Here is a 6,150-nt window from a genome sequence, read left to right on the forward strand (position 1 = left end):
TTTTAAGAATGCCGTTTGGTTTGAAAAACGCGCCTTCGACGTTTCAAAGATTTGTAAACAAAATTTTTGCTGATATGATTAAAAACAATAAAGTGATAATATATCTTGACGACATTATGATTGCAACAGAAAGTGTAGAAGAACATTTAGCCACTTTAGAGGAAGTCTTTAAGAGACTAGTAAAAAATAATTTGGAGTTAAGACTAGACAAATGTGAATTTTTATACAGAAGCGTTAAATATTTGGGGTATAGGATAACCGGTGAAGGCATACAAGCAGATGACGAAGGGTTGGTGGCTGTTAAAAATTTTCCGTTGCCAAAAAATGCTCACGAGCTACAAAGTTTTCTGGGGTTATGTTCTTATTTTCGTAGATTTATAAAAAATTTTTCAATGATAGCCAAACCTTTGTATGATCTTACCAGAAAAGAAAAACGGTTTAGTATGGGTAGCGAGGAGTTAGCATCATTTGAAACACTGAAAGGAAAATTAGTAGAATCACCGATCCTTGCCTTATTTGATCCGAATGATAAGACAGAGTTACATACTGACGCGAGTAGTATTGGGTTTGGAGCTGTATTAATGCAGAAAAAAAAAGATGACAAATGGCATCCAGTATTTTTTTTCTCCAAGAGAACTACAGATACGGAGTCAAAATACCATAGTTTTGAGCTAGAAACACTAGCCATAATTTATGCGTTGGAAAGATTTCGGGTGTACTTAACAGGACGAAAGTTTAAGATAGTTACAGATTGCAATTCGTTAACACTCACACTTCAAAAAAAAGAGTTGAATCCAAGAATAGCCAGATGGGCATTGGAATTACAGAATTATGACTATGAGGTACAACATAGGTCAGGAAAGAACATGCAACACGTAGATGCGCTAAGTAGAAGCACAAATATATTAGTAGTAGAGGGAAATTCTTTCGAACAGGATTTAGTAGTATGTCAGAACAGGGACAGTAAGTTAAAAGCCCTTAAGGTGCAGTTGGAAAAGGCAGAAAGTAAAACATATGAAATGCGTAATGGTATAGTTTATAGAAAAAATAATAACAACAACCTATTATTCTGTGTCCCTGAAATAATGGAATCAAACGTATTACACAAATATCATGATGAAATGGGTCATGTAGGGGTTGACAAAACGGTAGAAATAATTTCCAAAACTTATTGGTTTCCAAACATGAAGAAAAAAGTAGACGTTCATATAAAAAATTGTTTAAAGTGTATTGCTTTTTCAGATAAAAGTGGTAGATATGAAGGTTTTTTACACAATATTCCGAAAGGAAAAAGTCCTTTTGACGTTGTTCATATCGATCATTTTGGACCGATTGAAGGAAAGAAGTGTTCTATGAAACACTTGTTAGTTGTTGTTGATGCGTGTACTAAATTTGTCAGGCTTTATCCAACAAAAACGACAAAGTCAAGGGAGGCGGTGCAAGCATTATGCGATTACTTTAGAGCTTATAGCAGACCCAGGTGTATTATTTCAGATAGAGGGTCATGTTTTACGTCTGGTGAATTCGAGTCATTTTTAAATGCTAATAACGTTCAACACATAAAAATAGCCACCGCATCTCCGCAAGCTAACGGCCAAGTAGAACGTGTTAACAGAAATCTAAAACCTATGATAGCTAAGTTAGTAAATGCGCAGTCAGAACAAAGCTGGGACAAAGTTGTAGAAACAGTTGAATATGCCCTGAACAATACAGTTCATAGAATGATCGGTGAACATCCGAGCGTTATGTTATTTGGAGTAAATCAAAAAGGGAAAGTTATAGATAGCCTTAAAGAGAACGTAGTAGATATTGAACAAAACGCACCAGAAAGGAATTTAGAGCAGCTACGACTCGTTGCAGAAGAAAAACAACAAAAAGCTCAAAAATATAATGAAAAAATTGTGAATATGAAGCGTAGAGAAGGGACAAAATATAAGATAGGTGATTATGTTATGATAAGAAATTATGATACTCATATCGGAGTTTCAAAAAAACTAATACCTAAATTCAAAGGCCCTTATAAAATCACAAAATTACTTGGGAACGATAGGTTTGTGATAGAAGATGTAGAAGGGTTTCAACATTCTAAAGCGGTGTATAAAGGTATTTGGGCAGCTTCAAATATGAAACCGTGGTTTGGAAAATGTATGGTGTCAGATGACAGAGAGAAAAATGTTAATAATAATGAAAGCACTAGAATGTTAAGGTCTAAAAGTAGAAATCAAGAATCAGGAGATCCTTGAGGTCAGGATGGCCGAGTTGTAGTAGTATAAGTATTGTAGATGTATGATAGTATATAAGTATTGTAGTCATAAGATAGAATTAAGCATACACATGTAAACTAAGGTAGAATTAAGAGAAAGAATAATAAAAGAGACAGTTGCGTGACGACCGTCGAACAAAGCAGATGTTGGTTGTTTCTACTAAAATATCAATATTGAACTGGTACCAGAGAACCAGTTCAAACCTATGGAAGAGTAATTTAAAGCATCGGTGAGAAAAAACACGAAACAAAACCATCAAATCCAAACAGAGGTCAATCGCGTGCAGAAATTTAACGTTAACACGTATCACAAGTCAGAAAATTAATCGAACGCTGTTAATCTTACAGGCATAGGTGAGGACTACCACCTCACTCCATTAGTGGAGTGGAAACTAATCGTTTGAGATTCTAATCGTTTGAGATTGATCTTACTAATCCTTGAATAAGTAAGAGCTATCATTTGAGGTGATCGAAAAGGACTACGCCAAAAACATTTTGCGTGGCTGAATCGGTAACGTGGCCTTATCATTTGATATGACCTAATCGGCAACAATAATATGAATTCATTATTTAACATGCCCAATATGTTACGGGAAATTCTTTCGATATTCCCCAAAGACTCTAACTTTTTGTTGACTAATAAACTGATGAAACTTAAAATCGTTAATATCATAACTTGAAATATGGAAGTCTGTGAAGATTCTGTCTTAGGTTGATTTTCTGTTAACACTAATATATGCAAAAAGGATAGTTCTTACGTATACGCAAAATGCAATGAACTTGCAAAAACAGAAGTTACCTTCCTCAAGCATTTTTTTATTGTATTAAAAAAAAAATGAAGCCATTGCGTATTACCAAACTATTTTAGGAACATCTGGAGGCTTACCCAATCCAACTCATTTGAAAGTTTACACCTGAAGTTGTTAGTAATATTTTTTATGACATTCCATATTTTTTTGTGAAAAATTTTTTTTGTAAGATTTTAATATTATTACGAAATTTTTATTCTCTCATATGATGTTCGCACGTTTTTTGCGAACACAACACTATTAAAAATGGAATATCTAGCAACTTTAATAAGTAAAAAATAAAAGAGTTGTAATATTCAGCAAAGAGCCTATAAGCTGAATGTAGAAGACATCACGTGGAAAAGGTGATTAGTTATGCCTGAGTATACATAGTGCTAAACAGCATAAAAACACAAACGACACAAGTCTCATCCGATCACTGAATAGTTCGCACACTAAGAAATGCAATACAATTGCTTAATGTTTTCATTGGTTGATATAAGATGTACTATATTTACACCAAGACAAAAAATTCAATTGGTTCTTACGTTTGTCGTTATTTTTACTTCAGCATGAATAATCGAATACATTGTTTTCTCTAAAGTAAAACTGGTTGACTGAATTCACTATAAATAGTTCAAAGTATAAAAAGAGTATTCAATATCTTAAAGAGTTGCCTGTATCAAGAACAAAGGAAGGCATTCACCTGCTACCTGGAATCCTATCAAAGCATACAACAGTAACACAAAAACAAAAATTCAAGAATCGTTCACTATTAAAAATTAAATCACATTTATTTTGCATGAAACACCATCGAGCTCTTGAGTCACAACGGACCACAATTCGTCGTAGAATTGGACCTTAGAAATCAGTATTAATATTGCTGTCGGTAGCGCAACTATATGAAAATGTGTTCGAACCAAATAACTACACAACATTTAGATTTATTCTCTATTTAGTGTCACTCAATTGTACTATTATGCCCACATAAGTCAGTGTCTTCATTCCATTTCATGCCAGACGAGTTTCAGATGGTTAAATTATTATAGTTTTAATGAGTAATTAAAGGGAGTTTTAAATTTTGAATCGTTCCTGCTGCGCGAACGTATCAAATTTAATTATAAAATTTAATTGTTACTGCTCACAATGTTGTTTGCATTATAGTTGTTGTTATTGCTGTTGCACTTACCACCGGAGTCATTAAAGAGCTTGGACTCGGCTTTGTAAACGTCGAAATTGGGTGGTGTTTTACATTTACGCGATCGTAATAATTTTTATAGGTGCCCATTTTGCAGCTGGTATCACTGTAGAATTGTTCTTGAAGCATTAAGGAAATATAAATCTTAAATTAGCACGATTAAAACGTAATTTGTTCATTGCTCTAAGTTAAAATTTCGCTAACGTTTTCAATTAATGCCGGCTTTATACTGCCATTCCGAGGAGTTGGAAAATGGGTGGGTTATGTGAGTTCGTATGTGTATTGGAGTTGTACTGAAATATTCTCTGCCAAATTATTTCAACGTTGGAAACACATTCCCGCAAAATGGCAGCCACTAAAACTTTTAAACGTAATGACGCATTTCTCCCAACTTATGCGTATTCAAAAAAAAAAAAAAAAACAAATAAAATTAAATGTTGAAGTAAGCAATTGCCTCGTTACCATTGAATTGGTTGAACGGCAAAGTGGAAGGCAAAGTCTTCAAGCAACACAACCGCAACAACGCTTTTTTTGTGAATTTGTAATAAATTTCAAGCATATTAGGCAGTGTAATCGCGACGAGGCACCAGCACTAGCAACAGCATTTGCAACAACTCCGGGTTCGCAGCCGGCAAAGATTCTTCGATTAACATTGTTGCGCTTATTGAAATACATTTTACAGCCAGATACAGGGAAGTATTCAAGGCATGAATGCGTAGAAATTATTTTCCTTTTTTCACAATCATTACGATGATTGCTTTGTCGTTTGGTGTTGGCTTGCTTTTATGACTCCATTTTATTTGTTCTTCTTCCTTGCTGTCGTTTTACATTATTCATATTTATTATTCTTCCAACTTTTAAGTGTTTCACTTGCAAAACCAAAGGTAATGATGAACTCAATTCATTCCACATGCAGGCCATAACGGAATGTATCTGCTGTTACGCTAACGACTGTTGCTGCTGTCGTATTTGAAATTCAACAGCAAAGCTGAAAATTTGACATTCGTATTGTTTTTCAAGCTGTAATTGCTCGTCAGGAGTACTGAGTGTACCTAGGGCTGAAGGATTCACACTATGCACAGAGAGTGGCAACACGTGCCAATTAGAACTACATTACATGAGTAAAATGGATATAACTCCTTGTGATGTAAGAGTATGGTTGCAAGGAGTATAGTTATTTTATGTGATTGGATCTTCAAGTTAAACGCGACTACGTTTTCATAAAAAAAAAAGGAAAGCATTCGTTTTTAATATTGATCGTAGCTCTGTATTTCAAAAGCTGCGTACAAAACTAAAGGGCAGTGTTCGAAATAGCGAAAATCATTTTTCCAAAATGCGCCATTCGATAATGCGGATAAGTACAAACATATGAACTATAATATGTAAGTTATATTTTTAGAAAAAGGCAGTAAGTGCTTTCAAGAAAATAAGAGACACTCTATCTCTATCAACGTTTTTCCACGTTTCTTTCTCTCAGAAAAATTAACTAAGTAACGACAAACTGGACCGACCTGTTGGCGTCCACTACTATATACAGGGCGTGGGTTCGAGCCACATTATAGTGTTGTCTAAAAACACGTATCATTAGGATACGATTTAGCGATATTATATCTAAAACTATTTCTGCTTGTAATCTGCTCAAACTTTGGACTATGTAGAATTGATATTACCTGTTGTGTTTATACACAAAAGGAATGTTACTAATAGTACAGATCAGGACCGCAACTAAGATTCAGTTCCACGCTTCTCTAAAATTAACCAAAGGGCTATAAGTGCACGTATATAAAGGAATAGGTAACACTTTTTCTTAGCCTTATATTTTATTCTTTACTAAAGTAATATCAAATGAAGAGTTTGTTTCATAGTTTTTGACAGTAATGTTAATTGTAGTTAATATTTGC

This window comes from Teleopsis dalmanni, chromosome 1 (genome assembly GCF_002237135.1).
Source record: "Teleopsis dalmanni isolate 2A chromosome 1, ASM223713v2, whole genome shotgun sequence".
Classification (NCBI taxonomy): Eukaryota; Metazoa; Arthropoda; class Insecta; order Diptera; family Diopsidae; genus Teleopsis; species Teleopsis dalmanni.